Consider the following 13403-nt stretch of genomic DNA (forward strand, 5'->3'; position numbering starts at 1 on the left):
ATAGATAGATAAATGGTATTTATTGTGGTAAAAATCAATTACCAGCCAAAGGCTGAATTGCATGAATTTGTACAGAGTAAAATTTCGGTAAACAAACAAGCAGCAAAATATAACAAGGTATAGCTAGATACATCTTTCTTTATTTATATATATATAATTTAGCACTTACTCGTTTTTTGTCTTAGGAGTAATTCTGCTTGTTTTCCTTGAATTAGATTGAATCCAGAAATATAAAACTGATCCAATATAGGCTGATACATTCAATTAAACTTACCAATTCAGAAATTGGTTGATGGCAATAGTAAAGCTTAATGAATGATGAAGAGAAAGTAGGAGGATTAGTCAATTACATGTGATCAGGACAGGGAACACCAATCAGAACCTTCAATTTTTATCTCTGAATGAACTCCTGCACCGCCCTCATTGTATACAGTCAATCTCCACGTTCCAGTCTTTTTCCTGGCTGCACTTATATCGACTCTGATAAGTTTCTCCTTCGTTGCTGATAATGAGGTATGAGGAAAGGTAACGGGTGGTGAGTGTTTACCCTCCGGGCTGGTAACCTGGGCCTTAACATTCTTTTCAGGAAAGTAATGAAAACTGAATTGCACTCGCCAATTCTTTAATTTCTTGGCCTTTTTTAAAATATAGGGCTTGTCTGTAAATGAGAAAATAAAGATATTATTATATTTATTTATTATGATTATTCTTCTATTCAGTTAACTTTTCACTCAGAACAAATTACGGCAGATTTTTACTTCCCATACAATACTTTTTTGGAGGTCCACATTCATACAGAAAGTTAGAAAGACGTCTACATTGCATTCATCCAATATGGCCATCAACAAATAAATATTTTGACCAATAAACATAAATGAATGGAAAACGTATTTCAGAAAAAGAAAACACTGATCTATTGTTTCTAAGCTAATTTGAATCAATTTTAGTTCTAGAGCCTTGTATTTATTCGGCAAAGTCTAAAAATTAATTGAATCGAATTCAATTTGATTTAAAGGTAAATGCTAGTTTTGGTAACGATATCAAAATGAGTTCGTACAGAATCCAATAAATTGACCACCAAAGTGTCTGTTTGTATAAATAAAACGCATGAGCCAATGGATTCTGGAAGAAATTGTGTAATTGCTGAGAAATCAGCAAATAAGCACAGGATTCGGGTAGAGCGTCGAGCCCGACGCCTGAGCAATATTATATACATTGTCCCACGTGCGCTTTTCTGTGGTGGGATCTTCGGTGTGAACATTTTTCAGCGTAGATTTCAAGATTCACAAAGTTCAGTTAATGTAACTGTACCAGATCTAGACCTCGATGATATACTGACAATTAGGCCTTGTTTTACAGATTTTCTCATGAAATCAGTGTTTACTGCAACTACTGGGATTTCTCTTTAACTTATTTTCATACTTCACAACAAAATCTAATAACATACTACAAGAAATCCTTTTTATACATACAGAATACAGAGGATGATGACAATGGCAGTAAATAAAAGTTGAATATAAAGCAACCTGCATAAAAAGCAGAACTTGTAATGTCTGCAGGTTCCTTGAAATAATAATGAAATTAGCAATGAAGATTGGAAAAACCAAATATAAGCGTATATAGAGAAACCACGGGGTAAAGAATGAGAGGGAAAGTGGACAAGTAAGAAAGATAGAGAGGGGAGGGGGTGAGCGAAAAAGGAGAAAAATAAACAAAATATCAAATAAAAACGTAAAGGCAAATACATTATGTTTGCTCGGCCAGTGCGTCTTAACTAAGTCCATCTTCTGTCCAGCTATAGCTGGACAGAAGAAACGATTTCAATATACATTTTAACGTATTTAGGGATAAACGATAACTATTTTTCCTCGGGGATTCGCCCCTCGCCCCCTCCCCCCACCCAAGTTCGTGTAGAGCAAGCATTGAAGGAAAGCAGCATTTGACATTTGACGAATACTAGCAGTGACAAACCATAGCATTGCATGTATGTACAAAATTATACAAAAGGTTCAACGAGTGCGTGAAATAATCGCCCTATTAATGTATATATGAAAAAAACCTACTCGTTTCCTCGTCATTGGTCTCCAACCATCCAGCAGGGCTATCATACGTATCTTGCCAGACAATTTTTATTGTTTCACTTCTTCCTGCCATGACTTCAAATGTGAATTATGATCTATCTTATCTGCATACATGCATCTAAGTAGCACACTGAAGGGGTGAGCAAAGAAATAAAGTAGTTCCGTTCCCTCTAAATCTGATTGGATGGTTTGTTTTATCATTATGAAACGTAAGCATAGAGCCTTGGGTATGTGATTCTCTTTCTGCCAGTCAATTCTAAAAAGATTGAGTAAAATTTTAACCAAAATTGGGTAGAAAGGGAACATGCACGTCTGCTGGATAAAATGTTTCAATTTTACCCAATATTTGGTAAACTTTTTTTTAGAGTGTACCAACTCCTTCTGACGATGGTTATATTTTGCACACTGCTAACGCAGAATCTCAGCATGCAAATTGGAAGCAATAATTTATTTCAAATAGAGCGACCGTATGTCACAGTTTTCCAATGTGGGTAAATTTCTTGCTGAAGGAAAACACACCATGGCTGGGAATCGAACCCACGTCTCTCTGATTGAAAGACGAGAGTCGTAACCACTAGACCACGAGGCCCCCTGTAATACCCGGTAAAGCTTGTGCAATTCGTTTTTGCTGCAGCGAAACATGTCTATCGAATAAGCCACTGAATGATAATGAAATGGTATAATGAAAAACAAAATAGTGAATGATCATCGAGTAAAAATACGTTTCCAATCAGTGAACCATCAATTTATGTTAAAAATATTTTCTTTCTTAGCCGGAAAGATGCGTAAATTAAAGCGGAAAAGTATACCTATTCTACTTAAAACATGATACAATCTAAAATGCAATGCAAACAAATAGCCTTAAATTGTCCTCCTTTCCTGTAGGACTCGTCGATCGTACAACAATCGGGCATGTAATTAACATAAATTCTTTTCACCCCCAAAATATAGTTCCATTCTTTCTGTTTAATATACAGATTCAGTCCGCTTTATTTTGAAAAAAAAAAGAATTTATAGTACATTCCACTGAATTAGTACTTTTTCTGTGATTTTTTCAAATTACATATATTTATTTTAAAAAAAAACTTATTTTCGGTGGTGATGATGGTGGTGAAAGAGATAAACCCCAGTAGATGAACGTCACGTTAAGCGACCTCCTTCATTCCTTGAATGGGGTGTGTCTTATTTTCATTTCAATAATGAGAAACAACACCAGCTCTAGGTATAAATACAAATATATTTGTCATTCAGTCATCATATGTAGCAGATAAGCGGGAATTGCACCATTAGTAAAATATATATATATATACTTTACGAAATTTTCAAACATGGGTGATTGTCAGGAGGAGAAGGGTTGGAAAGATGATTATTGCGGGCAGGATGACAGAATAGAGTTGGACGAACCAACTCAGTCCTCCCCATCTGGTTGCGGTGAGTATCCACGAACAAGAATAAACTGTATAATATCTAATATAATATCAAATGTGGGGGTGTCGTGGTCTAGTGGTTGTATCGAGCTTTTTTACCTGACTGCTAAGAAAGCACGAATGCCTGTGAGCAAGCAACCAGGGGACCAACGGCTTAAGGACCTCTCCGAGGGACTTAGTAATGAGGCTAAATGCCTTACCAAAGGGCACTAGCGCTCCACTTGGGAATCGAACCCGGGTCACAGGAATCCGAAATCCCCGCTATACCGACTGAGCTATCGCGCCTCTCCATATTATGACTGTCATCTTTTAATCTGGGGGACTTGGGCTAAATTCCCAACCATGGATAATCCTAGCTGTGTTGACTGTTTATAATTAAGTTGGTAGAGATTCCAACCGAAAGACCACCCAGACGTTTGTATGTATGAATAAAAATATAAGTATACTGGAAGAAATTGAATGCACGATGTCGGGTCTTTTTCCAAGCAATATTGATGCACTGACCATCATGTGCTTAGTTTTGTTGGTGATCTTCATTTTTTTCAGTTTAGATTTCATGATTTCACAAAGTTCGATTAATGCAACCATAGGCGGCGGAAGCAGGGGGGATGCCCCCCTAAAAAATTTTAGTTGAGAGCCTTTTTTGTTCTTGTCAATTTACTTTCCTGCGTCCCCCCCCCCCTTAATTCAGGTGGACTTCCCTAAATTTTGGTTGATAACCTTTTTTTTCCTGTGTCCATCCCAATATTTGGTGGAAACCCCTAAATTTTTTGCCTTCCGCCGCCAATGAATGCAACTGTATAATCTACTTTGATAATGTAATATTCAATTTTGGTTTTACAGACTTTCTCACGAAATGTCTTTAATGCAAATACCTTTATTTATCTTTAAACCGTGTAGGATTTTAATATTCATAAAAATATGATTGCAAATTAGGAAAATTTTCTGTTTCTCGATATCCTAAAAACCACTGACTAATTATTAAGGAGATTATACATATATTTATTTACATATATTTATTGCAGTCATTAGAGTTTTGGATTTGAAAAACTTTGCATTTCCATTCCTTTTCGTTTTCATGCAGCATGTTCCAGGACAGAAAGGGGCATTGGAAAACCAGGCGATGGTTGGCTTAAATTTTTGATTGATTGGATGAGTGATGGAAGAAAGAAATAAAGGTACACATTCCAAATCTTTATTAAGTGAAATATCATTTCATTCCCATGAAATACCAATTGAATAAGATATAATGTTAAAACAAAGCAATAAGTCAAAAATTTCATCATGAATAAATAATGCTTAAGTTAGCACTTTTATGGATCATAAAAGTAAGTATTTGGCTGCTCATGGGGACTTTTCTTCCTAACCAATAGAATATTGGGTCAGAAGGGCCTATCAACTTTTACAAAAAAAACAGAAAGTGTAATCTTCATCAACATTTTTTATTCCTAATTTGTAGACAAGGGGAAAGTTTAGCAAACCGAATCAACTTATTGTAGGTTTTTGTTATTGAAATTTTTTTCATTGTCCCAGTTCTTGTTATTGCCATTTCGTCGATGTCGTCATCTCTAAACATGTACATGTAACAGGGGCCTCGGAAGCGCAGGGGGTGGCTTCAGCCTTCCCCTTCCCCCACTTTTTTTTTCAAAATCCGTGTACAAAAACGTAAAAAATGACCATTTGATTGTGATTTTTGCATGGTCGGTTCCCCCCCCCCCCATCTGAAAACCGTTCCGCTGCCCCTGCTGTAACTCTTCAATGTTAAAAATAGATAAATTTGGTGAAAACGTTAAACCACAATTGAGATTAATCTTAAGGTGCCTTGTGTTTTTTTCAGATGGAGATTCTTGGCCAAAGATCTGGACTCAGCTTTGCTATCCGTCTTTCCTGCTTCTGATCTACATTGTATAGAGTTATCATCTGTCGTCCCAACCAAACCAAAGTATTCAAAGTGGAATCATCATGTCGTGGTAAATCTAAGAGGCCTTGTCAGTCACGCGTTTTGTATTATCTCACTCGAACTGGGAAGAAGTTTTCTTCTTCTTTTATTTAAGGAAATATCAGCTTTAGACAAGGGGACATCAGTGGAGTGGTGGAGGGGGGGGGGTGCTTGGCGCTCTCCATTATTCACCGTTTCCACCCTCTATAAATAAAAGTCTCTATCCTTTCGTTTACCGTTTCTTTAGGATATATAGAAATGTAATTTCCATCAACTTGTTTTTTTTTTCTTTCTTTTTCAATTGATTTTTATTTGATTGAAATCGCCGTTTTGCTGTCTTTACTACTTATTGTATAATACTTTCCTTGAAAATTCCGTTGATTCCGTGAACTACTCAAAACCATCAGAATTGTCTAATTTCATTATTTCGATATTGGTGACTATAGGCTATAGTCGGCAGCCAAATGGCGTATTTGGTGCCGCATATACGGTACTAAAGACTAATGCAATGCAGGTAATTTTGAAAAAAAAATAACTTGACTTTTCTTTTTTTTTAATGATCTGTAATACATATAATAGTAAAGGGAATTTTTTGGATAAGCAGTATGTATACATGATGATGTCACGAGTATCTCTTTCAAACGTTTGAATTTCATCATTCGATACTATTTTAACAGCGAAACCCACAGTCAGATATGAGAACATCCACACAATATTGGCAACTCCCTCCGTTCAGTCAATTTATCTTAAAGTTTGTTATGAAATGTCACTGAATTGTATGTATTATTTTGAACATGTACTTCTACTGATACTTAATTATTTTGTTGAACGGAAATAAAGAAATCTAAATCTGAAAAAAAAATCCAAAATCATCTAAGAAAAATATGTGTTGGTACACAGAGGCGTCGATCTTCGGAGGAGGGCGATCGCCCCACCAATGAAAATTCTTGGGGGCAAGCAAATCATTTTGCTCCATCCCCCCCACCGGATGTGCAAAAATAAAATAAGATTGTAAGTTTACACAGAAATCGACGAGCGAGATTGAGATACAAATCTCGTTCTTTATTTAAATCTTGCTCAAAATGTCCGCTTTTCAGATTGGAATATAAAAATTTTCAGCTCGCGCTTCGCGCATCATTTCTTTAGCGAAAACCCCATACATTTCATACTTAAATAGGTTCATACAATGCCCCGTTTTGTGATGTAAACCTCGAAAGAACCCCCGCTTCGATTTGTAATAATCGTTTATTGGGTAGGCCTATATATTTTGTTCATTATCAAAAACGTCCATTAAATGTTCAATTTTTTTTTTCAAATCGAAATATCAAAATTTCCAGCTCGCGTACTTCTCGCTCGCATTAATTTATTATGTGTGTGTGGGGTGGGTAAGTGTGTTTGTTTTGTGTGATCAAGCACCTTTGGAACGTTGATTCATAATTTTGCCCCCCCCCCCATCTGAAAAATGGATCGACGCCCCTGTTGGTACATTGAATTTATCTGTGATATTGAACAATACAATTGGATTGGTACCAATGCTGGTACAAACTTTTAAATATATAATTTTGTTTGTTTGTATTTCCATATAAAGCACAAATGTACATGTTAAAATTGTTAAATACTAATTAATTTTGTTCATGTTGTATTGTAATCTATTTTATTTTTAAAATTAATCTTTATGTACCGTTTGAATATGCGTACGTTTACCTATTTAGCATTCTTTTAAATTTAGTTTTAATTAAAAAAATCAAGGATAATACCTCCATAATCATGTTTTTAATGACGTTAAATGCCAGTTGCTTGCATGATTTGTCTTCATCCTTCATTGACTTTAATGTATTGCATATTTTTAAGAATTTCCATTTATTATGCTGGTGTTATCTGTTGTTTTTTCTGGTTTTACAGTTAATTGAAATTTCTCTGTATGATGTGTGTGAAGTTATACTCTCTTTTATCTTGTATATTATTGTAATATGTTTGTATTTTGACAGGGTCTCTTGTAAAACAGTTTTGTACTGAAGAGACCACCGTGTGTAAATAAAACAAAATAAATAAATAAATAAATAAATAAATAAATATATAACTAAGTAAATATATCACTAACCTAATGCCACTGTTTGTAATTGCTGTAGGACCTAGATCTCACACCATCTGTTGGCCATTTTGAAATATCATCGCACACAATCTTAATCTAGTTGTAAATAATGAATGAAACCCGTTGATTACTTTAGAACAGTTCCATGCTGATTCTACTTATTATTGAAGTATTTTTCTAAACTAATTGTGTGACTCTATTATCTTTTCTTATTTATCCTTATAAATTGTAATGTTCGCTTGTGTTTTATATCGTATAATAAAACTGAGCAGATGCATATTATTAATGTTTTTTTTTCCATTTGTAGTTGAGTGTTTGTGTCACAATCAGAATCGGTTAGAACTTTTAAGGCTTTTTATATATGTTATGGGCAATTGCGATATATATATGAAATTAAAAGAATGTATTCCGAAGGTTCTGATGTTTTTGGTTTTCAAATATTTAAGGGGGAAATAAGAAAGAGAATATTGTGATGATAAAAGAATATAGAAAATTTCAGTTGGGGTAAAGGAAATATAAAGAAAAAGTGTAAGTATGTGTGTGTGTGGAAATGGGTGTGGGTGTGTGTGAACGTGGGGGTGGGTCTGCTGATTTGCTGTGTGTGTGTGTATATATATATACATGTGTGCGTGGGTGTGTGTGTGTATGTGTGTGTGTGTGTAAGTGTGAAAGCGTGTTTGTGTGTGTGTGTGTGTGTGTGAGGAGGTGCCGTGGCCGAGTGGTCTAAGCATTGGCGGCGGAAGCCACAAAATTTAAGAGAGGGTCCACCTGAAATTTTGTGATGGACACATGTAAAAAAAATTGACAAGCAAAAAAAAAAGGTTATCAACTAAAAATTTAGGGGGGACCGTCCCCCCCCCTCAATTTTAGGGGGACCTGTCCCCCCCCCCGTCCCCCCGCTTCCGCCGCCTATGGGTCTAAGGCGCCTGGCTATGCATGAAAAAGTCCGGGGTTCGATCCCCGGCCGCGGCAGCTATGCCCGTGAGCAAGGCATTTAATCTACAATGCTCTTTTATCCTGCTTTAAAATAAATGGAAATGCTGTATGCATTATTGGTAACCAGGTGTGAACTTATTTGGAAAAAAAAGTGAGTGTGGGTGTGTGCGTGACAAATTACAGTGCGTATAAAAAACGGGACGATTTGAAATGTCTATCAAAATTTTGTTTAAAATTATGCTGTCTTTATTTTGTTATATCAATAGATGCTCTGAAGTCTTATTCAAATACAATTTTTTTTTAAAAGTCATGCTTCAGTGAACATGGAATGTTTTGTCAGAGGTTAAAAAAGGGCTTGCGCCCAGTGGCATAAAATTAGAAAATATCGACGATTTTACATCTTTCTAATCAGCAGACTAACCCCTTAACGTTTTCATTATCTTTGCCACAATTTTGTTTGGTAATTTTCTTTAAATGTGTTGTATTAATGAAAAAATAAAAATAATAATAACGGTTTATTTACCCAGGGTAGCCACTTCAGTTAGGAAACTGCTCTACCAGCGGGCCCTGCATAACATAACATGTTATCATTACCCTTCTCCAATCTAAATGCTGAGCGCCTGGCAAGAAGGCAGAAGGTCCCATTTTTATAAGTCTTTGGTATGACTCGGCCTAGGATCGAACCCACGACCTCCCGTTCATGAGGCGGACGCTCTACCGCTGAGCCACCATGCCCGGTTTATTCCTTCATGGTTTAAAAAAAACCCAAACAAGAAGATTTACATCATTAAAGGGAGACCTTGTAATTTATTTTAATTATGGCATGTACAACAAAGGTTTTGGGGCATTTGAAAGACATGAACATTATCAAACTGATCATGTAAGAATTAATGTTATACTGTCAAGCACCTTGGCCCTGGGAAACGGGGGTTCTGGGGGTGCTACGTGCAGTATTTATCATAGGCAGCACCCCTTGGATAACTGTTATGTATGTTACATAGCAATTTTTTTAAACAGAACTTACCTTAATTTTGTAGCAACAACCTCCCCCCCCCTTTTTGCTTGTCAAATTTCCCTTAATCAAAAAGAGCTTCATTTTTTGGTGAAAAGCCTTTTTTTGCATGTCAAATTCAAGCCATTACCCCCTATTAAAATTGTTTCCAATACCGTGTCAAGTACACAATTTAACTTGCTCAAGGAATCAACATCCTCTCGACAATAGGATTTATGTTTTTCAAAGGCACTATACATTTATTTCGCAAAATATTATAAGGATTTGAATAAGTAACAAGCTCTCCATTAATGATGCAAATCTTCTGCTTGGGTTCACAACATTTTTTTTACTTTTCAAGGAATATTCAATGCTGAAAGCTAACATATTTAAAGGACAAGTCCACCCCAACAAAAGTTGATTTGAATGAAGAGAGAAAAATCCAACAACTTTAAATGTCATAACTTTCTTATTTTAAATCAGTTTTTGATGAAATTTTCAGCGTTATGCTAGTTTGACTTTTCTCTATTTATTGAAATCAATATTTTGCTGGGATGGACTAGACCTTTAAATGAAAATCAAAAAAGAAAATATCAAGTGAATTAATGCTTTGTAAATGGATTTTAAAAGTTATGGAAAAGGTAATGAAAAGGTTAAGAGGAAGTCTGCAGATTTGCTAGATGTCCGATCGTCAATATTTTCTCATTTTCTGCCACTTGGCGTAAACTTTTTTTGAACCTCTGGCAAAAATGTTTCGTGTTCGCTCAAGCATGAACAAATCATACATTTAATGACAATTGAAAGAGAAGACTTCAGAGCATCCATTTGACATCAAAATATAGACATCATAATTTGAAACAAAATTTTGATATACGTTTCAAAACTGTCTCATTTTTATGCGGACTGTATAGCATGAAGAGAACGAAAATTATATGAATGGTATCATCGCAGACGCTCACTGTAAACGGGTTTTTTAGACCATCTTTATTACCGAATCTATATAAATTAAAAATAATGGAAATGTTATATGAATAACACACGACCGACCCCCCCCCCCCTTCTCTCAGACACACACAAACTCACACACACATACACCCTCACACACACACACACTAACTCCCTCTTTCCCATGCACTCTCTCCCCATCCATACCTCTCTCTTTCTCAAAATTTTGATAGACTTTTCAAAACTGTCCCAATTATTTTTTAAAACGCACTGTATAGGAAGAAGAGAACGAAAATTATATGAATGGTACCATCGCAGACACTCTCACATACACATACACACTTTCTCTCTCCCTCTTTCCCACCCTCTCCCTATCCATATCTCTCTCTTTCTCAAAATTTTGATAGACTTTTCAAAACTGTCCCTCTTTCCCATTCTCTCCCCATCCATACCTCTCTCTTTCTCTCCCCCTATCTCTCTCCACCCCCACTCCCTTTATCTCTCCCTCTTTTTTCACCCCCCCCCCCTCTCTGTCTCCCGCTCTCTCTTTTTCTTCCTCCCTCTCACCCTACACACCCCCCTCTGCGGATGTCTTTCACCTTTTTATAAGTAGATGGTTCCTTTCCCTCTCTTTCTTTCAATCCTTTAACTCATCGGCATATATTCTTTAACTAAACAAACGAAAAAGAATCATTTGATGATTATTGATATCGCTTGATATTTTATTAAGTACTGAAAATGCATAAAACTTTTATCACTATAAGGCGTTCACACATAGATACATGTAGCCTACATGTACAATATATGAAAGCGCAAAACGCGTTGAATTATTTCTTGTATCTAAATAGAGACATATGACACTAAAATTTAGTTAGTTTGAAATGCAATCTTCGTATTAAAAATATTTGCAAGCTGAATACAGGTTATATCTTGGTGATCCAGTTTATAAGCTTCCAAATTGGTCAAATGTACCTTTAATTGTTGTTGAATTGCCTGCATTAATATGATTATGTATGATATAAATTATTTGTTTTTATTTGTTTAAATGTAAGTCCAGGCTGCGACAAGAGGCACGGGCAGAAAATCACTTTATTTAGACACTTTGTGAGGTCTTTATTTTTAAACATTCAATATAATTCTGTTTAATATACACTGTATATACAGTATACGTTTGTGTGATTCATGAACACCTATAATACTTGAGTTAATTAATTTTACATACTAATTAAATATAATAACAAGGCACAGATGTAATTTCGCATTATCTGCAAAACATTATCAACCTAACACTCATATTAAAAACCTCTACGAATTACTAAACAACTGTTTGTATGTAATGAATTGATTTTAGGAAATTGGTTGACATGTCCTTCAAACACAAAGTAAAATAAAACAAACCATATCCCCAGTAATTACAGATTGAGTTTCAATCAGTTACAAAATCATTGAATATGTGATTTTTATGATATAGTCATGAAAAACTTCAGAGCACCATCTCTGAAATCTATTGAGTTGTACGTGCTGAGACTTTTTATTACATGACAAACAAAATTTATTATTGTTTTTTGCATAAAGAAAAATGACTGAATAAATTTTCATTCTCAAGAAATATGACCTGCCACCAAATAATTTTAGCATTTACAATTTTCATGAGGATTGTCATTATAAGCAGATTAATTGAAAAAAATGAGAACCCAGGACAACGTTCAATATGGGTCGAAAGTTTTGATATAAAAAACAACTGCTGACATATCAATTTAAATTGCGTGTATTGAAACGTAAACTTTGATAAATTAATAAGAAAACGACATAAAGACAAACTGAATTATTCTAACCTCGATCATGGCAATCTCTCAATTGCACATAAAAAAATTTGAGTTTCTTTATTGATATCAAAGGAGAATGAAAGCATTGGAAAAGGTAAGCTTGCTTTTTAAAACAGAAATATTATTAAAATAATTTTGAATTTTGGAATTTACATATGAAAAGTTTGGTTGCAAAAGGGGTTAGGTCCACTTGAACCATTCCGAGAAAAATCATGTTTTTTTACTCTCACTTATTGTAATATTCTAAAGAAAAACTAAATTGTCATGATGTACTACCCTATCATGTATACATAAAATTGGGTATAAAAGAAATCTACCTGTCTTCAGTTTTTTTCTCTATATTTTTTTCAAAAATTATCAAATTATCAATTTGCAAGCAAACTGGATTGGACCTACCCCTTTTTGAAAAAGGTGATTTTTCTTTGCCATTTTTTTTTCACTTTTTAATGGGAACTTTCCTTTGGAATCATCTTATAAAGCTACTATACATTGAGACAAAGAAATCATTTTTGATGAAAAATGGACCTAACCCCTTTGCAACTGAAATCTTCATATACGCCACAGTGAACAATTTTGCAAACAATAAGAAAACTATTATCATTTGTATGTCAAAATCGCTAATAATAATAATAATAATAATAATCCGCTTTTATATAGCGCTTAATCCATCGGAACGACGTTTCTAAGCGCTTTACAGATATATTATTACCCCGGTCATCGGATTCAATCAGTCATTCCCGCACACAAATGTGTGCACATCCTCCACTCCCTGGGGAGTATTCCAGTCAGTCGCCTGTGAGGCGCACACAATACTGGACAAGCTACAATGACTTTCACATCCTACCGGGTACCCATTTAGCACCTGGGTCGAGAGTGGCAAAGTGTGGATTAACGCCTTGCCAAAGGACGCCAGACCGCGGTGGGATTCGAACACACGACCCTCTGTTTACAAGGCGAGAGTCAGAACCACTACACCACGGCTCCTCCAATTAGCTAATGGTAAATAAAGATCCACCAAGGCAATGTTACTACAATTTGTGATGTCACATGAAAATAACTCTGCCCTTAATACATTAAATAAACATTGAATATTAAGTAGATGTTTTGGGGTATATTATCTGTGACTGAGAATTTTATACAAAACGTTGATTTTTTTACATTCTAAT

The 13403-nt window shown here is 35.2% G+C and overlaps 1 long non-coding RNA gene across 1 annotated transcript; it reads left to right on the forward strand.

The window, feature by feature from the left end:
- The first annotated feature begins 3329 nt into the window (after window positions 1-3329).
- Window positions 3330-6296, forward strand: LOC121429402. Its single transcript, XR_005971928.1, has 3 exons — window positions 3330-3512; window positions 4593-4686; window positions 5346-6296. It is a non-coding gene; the product is annotated as an uncharacterized LOC121429402 (long non-coding RNA).
- The last annotated feature ends 7107 nt before the right edge of the window (window positions 6297-13403 follow it).

This window comes from Lytechinus variegatus, chromosome 16 (genome assembly GCF_018143015.1).
Source record: "Lytechinus variegatus isolate NC3 chromosome 16, Lvar_3.0, whole genome shotgun sequence".
Lineage (NCBI taxonomy): Eukaryota > Metazoa > Echinodermata > Echinoidea > Temnopleuroida > Toxopneustidae > Lytechinus > Lytechinus variegatus.